This window comes from Rhea pennata, chromosome 5 (genome assembly GCF_028389875.1).
Source record: "Rhea pennata isolate bPtePen1 chromosome 5, bPtePen1.pri, whole genome shotgun sequence".
In the NCBI taxonomy this organism is placed as follows: domain Eukaryota; kingdom Metazoa; phylum Chordata; class Aves; order Rheiformes; family Rheidae; genus Rhea; species Rhea pennata.
Window position 1 is genome coordinate 63,815,588 of NC_084667.1, and position 14,347 is coordinate 63,829,934.

The window sequence follows — 14,347 nt, forward strand, 5'->3', positions numbered from 1 at the left end:
AAGTTTCAATGCACCAAGGTATCAAATCTGCATTAATGAGGACTAAGGATCAGATAGAGAACGAATAATACTGCTGGAGCTCAGACTTTCTCTCCCTGAAGGCAGCTTTATTCATTTGTTAAATGCACATTTGGAGGGTGCTCATTCCATTCGCTGCCTTGCTTTTCCACCAGGTTGCACATCTGCCCTTATCTTAACTGTTCAGAGCCCTGTAGGCTGCTCTGCCTAGACAGGACACGTGTCTTTGCTATTCACAGTGTTTTACTTTGTGTGTGTGTGTGTGTGTGTGTGTGTGTGTGTGTGTGTGTATTTTTTTTTTTTGATGCATTGAGTTGTCTCTCTGGGTGCAGTATTTCCAGAAGATGCCTCTTGCCATGGACACACATGCTACAAATCCTTCACAAGGGAAACCATTTCCTTATCAATATCAGTTGAAAGATTTCGTTCAAGTACTTTACAGTACAGAGAAGAGTGGCAGGCTCTAAGATTCCCTCACATAACAGACTTGCCATGTAATGATTCTGGAAGAAATTTTTCCAAAGCGGAAATGACAAGTAGAAATGATTAACACCATTTTCCTTCCTTCAGTTGCAGGCTATTTTCAGATATCATTGACAATGTCTTTCCTACTTCTGGTCTTTAAAATCCCCTTATTTGCTAGTAAGTATGCAAGTAGTTCCTCCTTTATCACCATTAGCAAGTGTTCAGGCCCTGGCTAGCAGCTGCTTTTTTGTGTGCGTGAAAATGGCAGAGCGTTTGCACCATCATTTTTCACCGAAGAACGTCCTGAGCAGAAGCACCAGCTCTGTGCAGCTCCACGGAGGCTGCCGGGGCTCCAGGCTCCAGCGCAGCGAGCTCTTCCCAGAAGACGCTCCAGCGGTGACTTCCACGTTCGCTCCCAGCACTAAAACAGTGCAGTTACGTAGCATGCGGATCTCCACGATCTCCAGCAGATCTCCATCTGTGAATGCTGGTGTGCAAAACCTCGGGCTTTTGTACCTGTTTCATTCATTTTACAGGTACATTAACGCTGCGGTTGTGCCGGACCCGCCTTCTTCGCCCCTCCGGGGAAGCCAGGCACACACGAGACATCTTCTGCCAGCAGGTACCTGCTGCTCTTTGTCGCGGGGCTCCAAGGCCTCACCAGGAGGTAGCTGCTCTGCTCAGCCTTGCCGTGCTCCTTTCCTCAGCGGTGACTTTTTTCCTGCCAAAAGGAACTGGAGCCCTCTTGTGTTGAGTTTTTGCAAAAATCCCTTTAGAAATCAAGCTGCATGGCAGGGATCAAACCACTCCAGCTTCACCTGGCTGATGCTGATGACCACCATGAGCAGGAACCAGCCTGCTCCAGGTCGTCTCTGCGTTAGCAGTTAGCAGCCATACATGCAATGATACTCTGAAAGACATTTCAGCCTCAAAAGCCACAGACTTAATTATAAAAATGACAACTAAATAATTCTTACCATAAAAGCCAGCCTACTCTGGCCGTAGCTGCAGGAAGTAGTGGAAGTTTTAATTACTGGAGTTTAATTAGCACGTTACAGTATAAGCCAGCTATGTACACATGTATCAGAAAGAAAGAGCGTGAAGAAGAGCAGAAGAGCAATGATGACCACAGGATTTGCAATTTCACTCGCATTTCAAAGCCCCATAGAATAAATAAATCCCCGCTCACATGTGTCACACTGAGCCGGGCAAAATGACTGATTTCCACCTAGGGAAACTCAGGGTGGGTTTCTGTAACCTTAAGATATTTCGATATTTGGATATGGTGCAACAGTGCTTTAGCAGAGGTGGTATTTTAACTGCCGAAAATTCCCAAGATTACTTCAAGCTCATATAAATTTTGGGTTATTTGGTACTAATTTTATTTAGAAGCTATGCTTTTCTGCCATTTTTGGTGATGTCACCTTAACGATGAAAGCCGGTGTTGAAACTGCTTTAAATACAAGTACTAGCATTTCCTTTTGAGAAACTACAAGGTTTATTATGCAGACAAAGTTATTTCACTTTTTCAAAGTTGGATAAAACCCAGCATCATATCTGTTTTAATTTTTTTCTGCGTGGACAGAGATTTTTGTTGCAATCTTCTGGTAAGTGTTGCTACAAAAACCCTAATCAAAGTAATTTAAAATTGTTTCTACTGCTTATTCAAGCCATCCTAAAAACCCTTGTTCTCTGTGCTATTGAGTCCTGTAAATCAGCTCCAGAGAGTGATCCTAATTCTGTATTTTATCTTCTAGGGCCATTTAAGAGGTCGTTATTATTGTTACTCCTGCAAATCGCAATGGTATTTTACAGCCACGCGAGACGACCAGGCCCTTGTCCTGCAGAGCTCCCGGTCTCGCTCGGAGAGACACGATCTACGGAGTAACAGCACACAGCACGTGGCTCGCTGGAGACGCTCTCCTTGAGGAAGTCAGCCCAAAAAGATCCCGCAGAGGAAGCGGGTCCTAGGGAGCATTTTGAAGGTGGGGAGAAGAGAGGTGATGTTATCACCAGGAGCCCGCTCCTCTGGGCTGAGCCCCCTCTGCCGCCAGCCCGGCACTTGGAAAAACGAGACCCGAGACGGGAGGGTTTTTCCCCCGACAACGTGGGGTCATTGGCAAAAGAAGCGGACGCAAGCGTGCGTTTCGCTGCCGTCGCCTTTTCCTCTAAACCAGACCACAGGACCGCGATTCCTGCGTGAAAGAGAGAACCTAAACGTGGGCCGAGGTTCCCCCCAGCGACAGGAGCTTTCCAAGCACCCGGTCTGAAAGGCAACGCAGGCACACGTTTTGTTACGAACCGCTAAAACGTCCTCTGAAAATTCAGGCCTTTTAAAGATATTTCTAGTTGTTTTCTTGGGGGGAAAAAAAGAAAAGAACCCAACCACTTTAAGTCGCTTAGAAAATACTGTCTGCATGTGGTTTGCAACGCAGATGTTTTCAGCATCGGTGGAGGTCACGTCTGATCTCCCTCCATTTTGCTCCCAGGTTCTCACCAAACGTCAAAGACCACGATCATAAGCTGACACAGAAGCATCTTCAGCCAGCGATGCATTTCCTCTGCTTGTGGTTAAATACAACCCCTGCCCACAAAATTATATTGCACGTTTCACGTGGCAGTAACATATGGAGATAACACGTAGATATTTCAGCTTTTACTCCCTGGATTGCATAGCACATCCGAGATTGAGAAACACGGTGCAGTTGCTGACTTTCACAACGGCACAGCTGAAATGGAAATAATTGACGCCGATAGTACCTTTCACCGAGACAGGACTCCTAATACCTCCCGCAAACAGCCGCCGCGTGTCTGAGAGACACGGAGGTCTAGCGGAGCAGAGAAGGAAGAGCATGACAGAAAACATTACGGTAATGTACTGTAACGGGACTTGCTGATTTGAATAAAGTAGCATGTTAAACACTGCCCAGCCTCTTTACTGTGTGCCATGGCCCTATTTACAACTCTATATTTAAGATACTTGCACTTAATACAATTTCAGACAAGCCAACACATCTATGTTACAGTATTTTTCCATTTATTTTGTTTTTAAAAATTTAAAAAAGATACACAGGAACTTTGTCCTCTGGTGGAAACCTGACAGCTATGAACAAGCTTTGCGGCAGCATTAGCATCATTTACCTCTTGGATGCATCTCTTGAAACGAAACATTTGTCCCGAGCCCAAGGTCAGCATGAAGTCACCTGTCACTTGCAGAAACACCACCAGTCCTGGGTAATAGCTAACACTTGTTTTTGTAGTCATTAGAGCAATAAACATGCTTGATTACCCATTCATAATGAAAAAACAGCAAACATTAATAAATTTACCTCCTAATAGCTGTAGAGCACCACAACCCATGTTGTATGCATGGTGTTTTGTGCCTCATTCAGGCCCTGGCTGAGCACACGTGTTCCTCTTAACTAAGTGAAATATATACTGCAATAAAAATGTATGACTATGCCTGATTTCATTCTACTACTATTCCTTGACCTCAATAGCACTTTGCTCTTCACCCAGCTTATGCAAATTGCCCACTCCTCCTAGATCCATATTAAAACATGCATAGCTCCTTGGTCACTGCACATACTCCCCCAGAAAATCTCCTTTATGCCCTCCACCTGCTTAAACGCAGCTGGCCCCATCATCTGTAGAGCCACTCCCAGGAGAGGTGCCACCTGGACCTGCGAGGGTTCACAGCTAGCTGCCCCGGGCAACCTCCGGCAAGGGTGGAGATGGCTTTGAGAAGCACACGTGAAAAATCCCCTCGCAGCAAGCTGCCACGTCTGGGGAAGGGAAAAAAAAAAAGAGAGCCTGACTGTCAGATCGAGGGTATCCAGCGCGTTTCCCGCTGCGGAGTCGTGCAGGGGAGCTCTGGAGAAAGGAAAGAGCAAATCGTGGAGGGAAGGAATAAGGTGGGAATCATTCACCTGGGGCAAATTGACTTCATTCACACTCACGAGGGGTGTAAACGAAGCCCATGGAGCTCTTCCCGCTCATCTCACGGGGCAGCCTGTCTTCGTGAAGAGACAGGTTAGCCCGCAGGGACCAAGTCCTGCTCTTTGAGGCGGGTTTCTGGAAGGTGCAACTCTGCCGCTGCAGCAGCGCCAAGCCTAGAGCAGCACGGAGGTGGAAAACAGACCACCGGTGGCTCCCGAGAAACCCCAAATCCTCTGCTCCTCCACACAAAGCGATAACCCAAGGGTTAAAGAGTAGTGCGGGGACGGAGCAGAGGAGGACGTGTAGCTCTGGGCCCAAGCGATGCATTTGGGTTTTAGTTTTAGCTAAATCCATTGTTTAAGTTGAAGCTTCAACCTGCGCTTTGCTTAACGTTCCCCAAGGTCACTTTCCTTAAAATCAGGGGAACTCGAAACGAAAATTTCCCACGGAAGTCCGAACGTTTAATGTCATTAATGGCAAAGCAAATCTTTTATGAACAGTTTAGCTAAATTTAGTTAACCAGACTTTACACATTAAACACAACTATTTTTCCTTTGACTTCATTTTCCCTGGTACTGCCTCAGTTTAGCCCTTCGGCAGCTCAAGAACGCGGCAGCCTGCAGAGTGCTCTACATATGTAACTTCTTCCCTATAGATCCAGAGATCTGCTGACATCCTCCTGCAGAGATGTGGCTTTCCCTTGTTGGAGGGGAAGCCTGTTGAGAAGAGGCCCTCCTATTACTTCTTCTCAGTCACCTAGCAGCAGCTCAGGGCCACACGGTTGTCCAGGTTGAAAATGGTGGTCTAGACGAGTGCTTCCCAGCGGCCGCTGAGGTTTTTGGTCTGTGTAACCATGTTATGCAATGGGTTTTTTAGGACAGAAGTTGGTCGGTCCGCAAGAGTTTGATGGCTGAGGGTTGTCTCTCTGCCTCTAAATTGGAAACTCCTGGTTTAAGATGGTTACAGGAGATGGTGCCAAAACTTACAGACTATGATAACTCAAGAGGAGCGACGTGTGTGAGTTTGCTGCCCCCTTTGCTGAGGGCTGAATACCAGCCCGAGCACCCACCATCCACCACAGGCCACATGGTGCGAAGCTGAAGAAGAGGGCTCACGGCGTTGCATGCCTCGTGCAGCCGAGAGGTGGGGCAGGACCGCGCTGTGGCCAGGTCGTCCCCAGGCTGCTCATAGCCTTTCTGCTGCACAAGAAGCCTTCTGCCATGTTCATTGTGGAAAAACACGGCCAGCGTCGTCTGGCACGGGGTGGGAGAAAGCTGGGAAGCAGGAGAGCGCTGCGGCACTGTGCTGCAATGTCATGAGCTGCTACTGCTCGTGGGCCTTGGAGATTACATGAGACTTGACAGTGAGGTCAGGGAGATAATATGAAGGAGCTAAAGCAGCTGGAAACCTGGAGAGAAAATGACAAGTTCTTTTGCACTTTTTGAAGCTGAACCTTATTTACTTCTGGGGACAGATGATCTGAAGAACAGATACAAGCTAGTGGATCGGTTGGAAATTCTAGGGAACTAAGACAGATTCCCTTAGAAACACATGGGCTATTGAGTAACAGAGGAAAAAGAAGTAAGGGTAATTTTGTCTCTAAAATCAAGCCGGAAAATTCCTGATAAAATTACTCATTTTAGTCAAATAAATATGCAGAAAATAATTCTTTGGTATAAAAACAACCCAAATGTATTCATGCATGACTAGATCTGACTGTAATTATCCCAATGACATGATGTTTATCTTGTTTTTTGCCAGTGTATATGAGGAGGGGGTGAGTCAGATGTTACTTGTGAGATGGTTTTTCATCTTTCATAAACTTATCTTACCCCCCCCTTCTTGCCACAGGAACTGTCCTGAGGACACTGAATTCCTGGTTTATACTGCCCTGCGAGCAGTACGAGGGCAGGAGGCGCTTGGCGCAGGATAGGGTCAATGAAGAGAAAATTTGCCAAGTATCCCAGGTTTAAGCGCGTCGTGTTAAAGTTCTGCAAATGCAGGAGTGCAAAACGGCCTACGAACTTCTGTGAATCGGCCCATGAGTCATGATTAATTTAACAAGCCATTCTAAATACATCAGCTAAAATAATGGAAATATAAACAAAAGTTACATAATTCCTCCTTGCCTATGCTCGGGCCCTGTTTGTGATAGCCGAAATATAAACTGAACTAGAGCGTATTAAAAGATTTCCAAGAAAAAGCCTTTGTTTAATGTTTGCTTTGCATCAGATATTCCACTTGCCTCCCAGATGCATATATTCTAAACCATGTTTCTGCTGTCCACAGAAAACCTCTCTATTTATACTTTCAAATCTGTGATCTTATACATACTAATAAATAGTAATGAAGTCCCAAAGTAAATATCAAAGTTACAGTTTCACTGCAGATCTTGCTGACGTTTATGAATATCTACAGCTTTCATGGTTCAGGACACTGGCAGAGCTTACAGGTTCTGATAAACCTTATCATGTAATTGTATACGTGGTTTCTCTTTTAAAAAAGTATAATGCATGGTCTTCATGGACCATTTCTGTTAGGCACCAATGCATGTGTGTTAGCCAGGTTTGTGTGGGGTATATCTTAGCTGACCTGCTAAACCCACCATTTTTCATCTTAATTGACAGCAAGCAGTATACAGAGTCTAGACTTTCCCAAGCTATGGAAACGTCAGTGTTTTGTGATTACTGACTACTCTAATTATGTCATCCATTTGTATGTCTGTCCATTTATATGCTAAGAGATAATCCAAAACACTAACAACCATTTCACTTCTTGTCCCTCTCTTTGTCTGCCAACAGGATTACACGACTTGGTTCCCCATGGTGGAAAGTTTAGCTCAGTGACCCAAGAAATCCCTTCCAGCTGAACGCTGTTTTGCTGCCCTGCTGCATAAGGTGAGAGCAAGGTATGCCAGAGCGCAGCCTGGAACCCAACCCGGCATGGCAGAAACCTGGCCCAGAGATTAGGGAAGACCAAGTAATAAGACCAAGCGGAGGAGCACCACCAGCAATTGGTTCGAGTCTGGCTTCTCCCCGAGAAGTTTAAGTGACAAAGAGCAAAGGACTTCGGGATGGAAATTCATTTCTTCCTTGACTTCAGTGCAGCAGTGTGACGATGATCTCTGAGCCAGCTGCCTGCTGATCAGTTCCCAGTTACGAAACACTGGCTAACCCTGTGCAAAAAGGAAGATGCCACAACGTTTGTGGCAACAGTCCCACATTTTTTCATTGTCCAGTCTCTAGCGATATGAGAACTGCGATTACTACTGCTACTGCTGATGGTGGGACCTTGAAGGGAACAGCTAAGGCAAGAGGGAGGGCCTGCTGATGGACATACCAGATCTCAGAAACAGACGGGATTTTGCTTGTAGGCTCCAGGATGGCAGTGCAGAGCACATTGTGTAAAACCAGCTTTTTAAAAGAATTCATGAAGGACCTTTAGACTCTCTTCTCTCCAGATTTCCAGAGATGTATTTATACTGGCTTGAAATAAATGTAACACAGAGGAAGGGAGAAAGGCTTGCTGCATATGCCACAATACAGATCATGTCAAGCGAAAAAGCCAGTGTTGGTGGCACATGAAAAATTAGCTCCCTGAAGCAAAGTAGGCAAAGACTTATTTATGCTGGCTGGAAAATCTGCGCTTGTGCTATACACTTGTTCTCCTACCTATAGCTCTTCCCAAGTGAGGCTAACAAGCCTGGCGATTGTGCGTATCAGATCTTTTTATTCGGTACAGTGATGCTTGTAGATCCTGGCTAATGTAAGCTGTGTGTGAGCTCCTTGGCCGCGAGTCCCAGGTTTAGATGTGTAACGCCATATCCAGTTATCCTCGTTCTAGTGAAGGGAGGGAGAGCAGGGTTCCCCAAAAAAGGTTGCAAGGTCACGTTCTGATCCGTATCTAGCAGTGTTAGGTTGCAAAATAGTGCAATGAAGCCTGCTTACATTTAACAGAAAACTGGAAAAAAGTGTATTTGCCCTGCTGGCCCATCTCAGGGACCTGGGAGAGGTTGCAAAGGGGAAGATGAAAGAGCTCAGTTCTTGTGTCTACAGCAATACGAGGAGCAGGCCCAGCAAAGATTTGAGACCGAGAGTAAAGCGACTGAACTGCTTTCAGCGTATACACTGAATCTGGTTGAAGTCCCCAGGAGGAGGTAATAATTTCGCTGCCGCGCTCTCCACTTTGCCTTCTTCACGGCTGAAGCCCACCAACGGCGCACACACGTTGTGTGTGACCCCGCGGGGTGCTCGCTGGCACCGCGGTTCGCCCAGATCCCGCTGGAGACCTAAGCACGGCGCAGAGGCAGACACAGTCCCTGCCACGATCGGTTCGAAGCCAGCAGAAAAGACACGTAGGGTAACAGGAGCAGGAGGGAAGGGCGAGGACAGGCCTAATGAGTGCTCCTGGATGTGCAATCTCCGTGCTCCATGAAGGAAAGAGCTAGTCGTATATTGCTAAAAATGTCCTTCAAGCATCTTCGTGTGAATTCACCAAATTAGCGCACTGCACGTTTTATGGGTTACAACATCTTGCTACTAACCAAATCATTTCTTGAGCTATTTTCTTGCTAAAGTCTATAACTACTGCCAGTTCAGATAAGCCCAAAGGTAACAAAATAACATCCTTTCCACTTTTTTTTTTTTTTTTTTTAATTTTGATTCTCAGAGGAGGAGGTCCTTTAAAGGTCATATCTTGATAGGATTCCTTTCCCCCCTCTGCCCCGCTGTGTTAAAATAGATCAGGATTATTGACCTTGACAACAGTGCCTGAAAGGTTTAGTGACAATCTATTCTGTATCAATGAGCACATAAAACTGCTTTTATGGGCTGGGGCGCTCTCAGTGCATTTGATAGCAGGCAGATCGGCTTTTTTTTTTTTTTTTTTTTTTGACAAGGCATAGAGTAAAAAGATTTAATGTCTCCATCTCGATGTGAATTGGATCGTACCCTCCTGACATGAGATCCCCAGCCCCAGGGAGAGCCGTGCTCAGTGCTGTGTCGCTGCATTAGTCGCTGGTAATGGCTACACAAAGAAACAGAGCATGACAAGAGCTAAATAATATTGCGAGTGCGGAAGGGTCCGGGTTTCACCAGCCTCTCCGCTCTCCCAGACTTGTTAAACATGAAAAGCAATAAAATGCTTTTAAGGAAAATGCAAGGAAGGGATTTTTGTTTTTATTTAGAAACCCGTCCTTCCAAAGCGTGCCTGGTGGAGGCAGATCCGGCACGACGAATCAGGCAACCACGGGGTTCTGTCAAGGATCAGGCAAGACCTCTACGTTGCCTCCTTCCAGTGGCCTCAGTCTCGGGATGGTGGAGCAGCCACCGGCTACCGCGTGACTGCTCCGGTGCTGTTGGCTCCAGTCGCCAAGGGGCCGCTCCTCCGCCTGCGTAGCTGCTTGCACCCACTCTTGCACCGCTGCTGGCTCTTCTGCATTTGTATTTTTCTTTGCTTCCAATTTTTTTTTTCCCTAGCGATGACCGCTCCAAAATGATCTGCAGAAATACAGTTTTAATGCTGTATTTGGTGAAACTCTGGCCCAAATGAAGTCAGTGCAAATGTGCCAGTGGTGTCAGTGGGGGCAGGATTTCACTTGTTTAGTCAGGAACAGGTTTTGCCAGAATCCTCACTCTTTCCCCTCGAGTTACAGTGATCACTGGGGGAGAGGGGAAAGGGGGAGGAAGAACTATAATAGACAAAAAGATAAATAAAATATCACAAAAAGATAAATAAAAGGTACAATAACTACTCTTCTACTGTTTTCAGTTAAAACCAGGAAAACAAGGCACTTGAGGAAAAGAAGATGGAATGGAAATTAAGATCTTTGTTTCAGAATTTACATTTCTCTGGTTATAAGGTTCTAAGGGTTATAAACAATCCTTGCTAATGGGCTGCGTTACCTCCCATCATTAGCATTATCTCCACAAGGCCTGTTCTAGCACGCTGTTCCTTTCAAGGTCAAAAACAAATCTCTGGGAAGAGCAGTAACACACAGCCTATTTCCCTGAGCCCAGGCATGGAGACCTGCTAACCAGCCCCTTTCGCCACGCCAACACTGCGAGGTGAAGCTCAGCGCTGTGCACTTGGCTCAGGGTGTTCTCCCCGATGTCACCGTGTCTAGAAGTGGCATGGAAGCATCACCACAACTCTCCACCATCACAGCAGCTCTTTTGGAGAGGCAGGATTGCAAGTCAGGCCGCAACTGTCCAAGGGCCAACAGCTTCCCTATCAGCCCAGTGGCAACCAGTATAATTGAAAATAACATTTGGAGAGGAAAAGCTGTGGCTCACTGCAGGATGACCCCCAGGACTGGAGAAGCAAAGAGTGCAGGTACATCATTCTCCCTGTGTTGGTCACAGTGAGGCTGTAGGTGGGACCCTGGTCAGCAGTGTGGCAGATCTGCAGCTTGGCAAAGGTCTGGGATCAGTCTGTGTGCAACCACAACATTACTGAGCACCAGGCTTTATGCAGAGGGCCCTACAAATCCTATTCTCCTCTCCTTCTTGAAAGAAGGGTTTTTCTCCCAAGAATGGCTGTGTTTCCATATGTACTTCTTATTTCACCCAAGTGAGCTTGTTTGATTCCTGCAGTGTCAGAAGACACAGAGAATTGCCAATAAATAAATAAATAAATAAAAAAGAGGAGCAGCTTTGAGCATGGTAAGCTCTGCTGTATTCCACATCTCTGTGCATGTCAGGGACCACCACCATCGCTCACAACATTAGCTGGGGGCAGTATGGTTGCTACAGGTCTAAGAAATCCAACCCAGATGGCTGATAAAGCAAAATCACTGGTGTTCAGATTCCTGCTTTGGTCATTTAAAAGGGGGTTGCTTTGCAGATCAAAGCGGATTTGGGCAAAACGAAGACTCAGGTTATTTGAAATACAATCTTGGCTGGAATAAGCCGCCGTGGGGTTCCTTTCCTAAGACAGCCCCTACCTCCAGGTGTTGACCTGGGAATGAGAACAAAAAGGGGAGGAAGCAGAGGAGGAACAAAAAAAACCCAAAGTAAAGAACGAGGAAGAAAAGAGAAGAAGAGATTAATCGTTCCATCACCAGTAGACTCCTGAGCAGAGCATTTGCTCTTCCTGCATGAAAAGTTCTTCCTTTTTACTATCCAAAACAATCACCTGGCACTTAGCCTGCCTTCGGCCCTACTTTCCCCCGTTTCAAGCATGTAATTAATTACACCAGGTGCTTCGCTTCAGCCCATCTCCTAGGGCGTCTCCATTCACAAGCGCGGCTCTGCAATTTGCCAGCCCGCACTGAAGTTTCTCTGTAGGAGTCTCCTACCCGGGGCGTAGCGTTACGTCGACAAGCAGCACGGCACAGTGGGGAGGGAAACAGAATTTACCCAGCGAGCGAAAGGGCCTCAGTGCTGCCTGCCCGCAGCCCCGGCTGATGGCGGGGTCTCCGGCGACGGGAGGCTTTGGGTCCTATCAAAACTGTGAGCGTGGTGGCAGCGAGCCGGCGGGCGGCTACACCCGCGGCAGCCCACGGCCGCGCACAACCGCAGCGCTTCGCACACATTTTTTGCTAAATGCTGCCGGTGCTAGTTAAATTAACGGACGGTTGCAGCCGGCAGGGTCCTCAGCGCCGATGGAGGGCACTGCAGGAGCGCTCAGCCCGTTCTCCCCGTCCCTTAGGAGAAGGTTGCTCTAGTCCGCCGGACTCGGACGGTGTAGTCCAGTCTTTCGTGCGCGGAGTTGCCGTCGGCTTTGCTGACGGTTGCGCGTTCAGGATCAGGTGCGGCGAGGGAAGCGCGGCGGAGAGGCAGCTCTCGTGGCAGCCCAGCCCTTACGCGGCCTCTCTGCTTCGCAGAAGCTCCTGGAATTTGCCTGCTGCACCCACACGGGGCAGGACCCGTCCCCTGGTGTGCGGCCAGCAACGGTCCTTGGCCTGGCTGGCACCGGCCCCGCGATAGACGCCCTCCGGCACGGCTGTGAGACAAATGAACAGGGACAGCGATAAGCGGGGAAGGTGAGGAGCGGGAGCGTTTCGGTTTGCAGCTCCTGTCCTTCGACGGGGTTTGATGGCTCGTTCAAGCATGGATGATCCACGGGGACGAAGGGAATCTAGTTGCTTCCCCCTTGTCAGCCCTAGATTTTGTAGCACCCACGCCACTGCATGAGAGGACGCTTGCAGCACAACCCCCCTCACCAGTCCAAACCAGTGTCCTGTCTTTCCCTGCCAGAAAAATTACTAGGTCACAGACCACAAACAGATGTAAATAATAAAACTACTGAGACAACGATGACAAGCAAACACTGTGTCTCCCATGCCTTCTCACTGCTTTTCTTTCCAGAAAAGCACGTGGAATAGGGTGTTGGAAGGGAGTAGCAGGGTGCTGCCGCTCGTTTAGCATCTGCTCCGCTCCCTGCGTGCCCCAGCCCCTGTGGTCTCACCCAGACTGATGGAGCGCAGTGGGAGCCCCAGTCACTTCCTCGCAGAAGCAATTCTGCTTCCTAATGAATATGCGCTAGGGTCTGGCAATGCTTTCTAGTGATCCCAAATCTTCCCTTTTAAAAATGTCAGTGGCTGCTCCCAGTCTGACCTCCAACCAGGAGGACAGAGGACAGAGAAAGGCGCACCAGTGGAAGGGTCACCACACAGTGACTCACATGACATGCCTGGAAACCATTTCCACACATACCAAAGGCAAGAAGATGACTGGGAGTAGTCAGCACGGATTTATGAAGGGGAAATTGCGCTGGACCAATCTGATAGCCTTCTACAATGAAATGACTGGCTCAGTAGATGAGTAGAAAGCAGTGGATGTTGTTTACATTGACTTCAGCATGTCGTCTCCATCACACCAAGTGATGCTCCCATTCCAGCAACAGCACCCACCCCAACAAACCCTTCTGGCACAGGCCCTGCAGGATAGTATCATTCATACCTTTGAACTTATACCTGTGTTCCTGGGCTTCATTACGTTCTCCTTTACATCCCTTTCTTCTTTCATTGAGTCCTAAACCTGTCCATCAAGCTGCTTCGGTGGACCTTCACCCCCCTGCTTTGCACTCTGAAAGTGCTAATTTTAAGGTATGGGCTACTCTGCTGGTAGGAGTGTCGAGGGCTTTGCACTAGTGGCCACGCTGTATTAGCAGAGGGCTCTTGGCATCTCTCCTGCAGGAGGAGGTGTAAAAATGGATTTGGTTTTACAGGCATTACTGCAATAGAGATCCTCAGCAGAGAAAGGAAGGGTCGGGGTGTGTTTCTGGGGCTCAAGGGTAGCGCATGTGTCAGAGAGCCAGGGACACCACGAGGGGCAGGCGGCTGAGGTAATCAGAGAACATTTCTTTGGAAATGTCATTCCTCTTAGTCGAAGGCATTGCATTTAAAGGGACACTGTCCACCCAACAGCTAAATGGTAGAAAAACCCACCTCGGTGGAACACTGCCTCCGAATATTTTTGTGTTTTTTCTTTTCCTTTCTAATCTGTTGCCAAACACACAAAGAAAATTCAGGGGAGGGCAGCAGTACACAAGCCGCTTTCTCCGAAAAATCCCTAAAGCAGCAGCACTGCAACAGACTTCAGAGAGTTACGTGCTGCTGACTACACCGGCACGTGACTTTGCTAAAATCAGCACAGCTATGTGGTCTGACCTCTCAGTGCCAGAGCTCTGCTCCTTCTGGGACGAGCGTGCCCACTGCCTGTAAAACACACTAAGGAGACACCTTTCTGCAGCTGCTTCTGACTCATGCTGGTCTACCAGCGATTTGGCTACCCTGCTTTTGGAGTGCCCTGAAATATGTGCTTTAAAAGAAAATAAACTAACTGAAGGAACACTGGTCGGAGCCCTATCAAGGCGAAATCAGAGAGAGGCACAAGGAATGTCCTTTCATGGCTTCCTCTGACTTGCAGGGTGGAGGAGGAAGTGGGCAGATGTTTCAAATGGAGACATTACATCACTTGGT

At 47.7% G+C, this 14,347-nt stretch overlaps 1 long non-coding RNA gene across 1 annotated transcript; it reads right to left on the minus strand.

The window, feature by feature from the left end:
• Positions 1–9,579: 9,579 nt before the first annotated feature.
• LOC134141498 (uncharacterized) lies at positions 9,580–13,685 on the minus strand. The gene is made up of 2 exons (XR_009958626.1): positions 13,326–13,685; positions 9,580–9,920 (listed from the first exon to the last, which is right to left on the minus strand). It is a non-coding gene; the product is annotated as an uncharacterized LOC134141498 (long non-coding RNA).
• Positions 13,686–14,347: the final 662 nt, after the last annotated feature.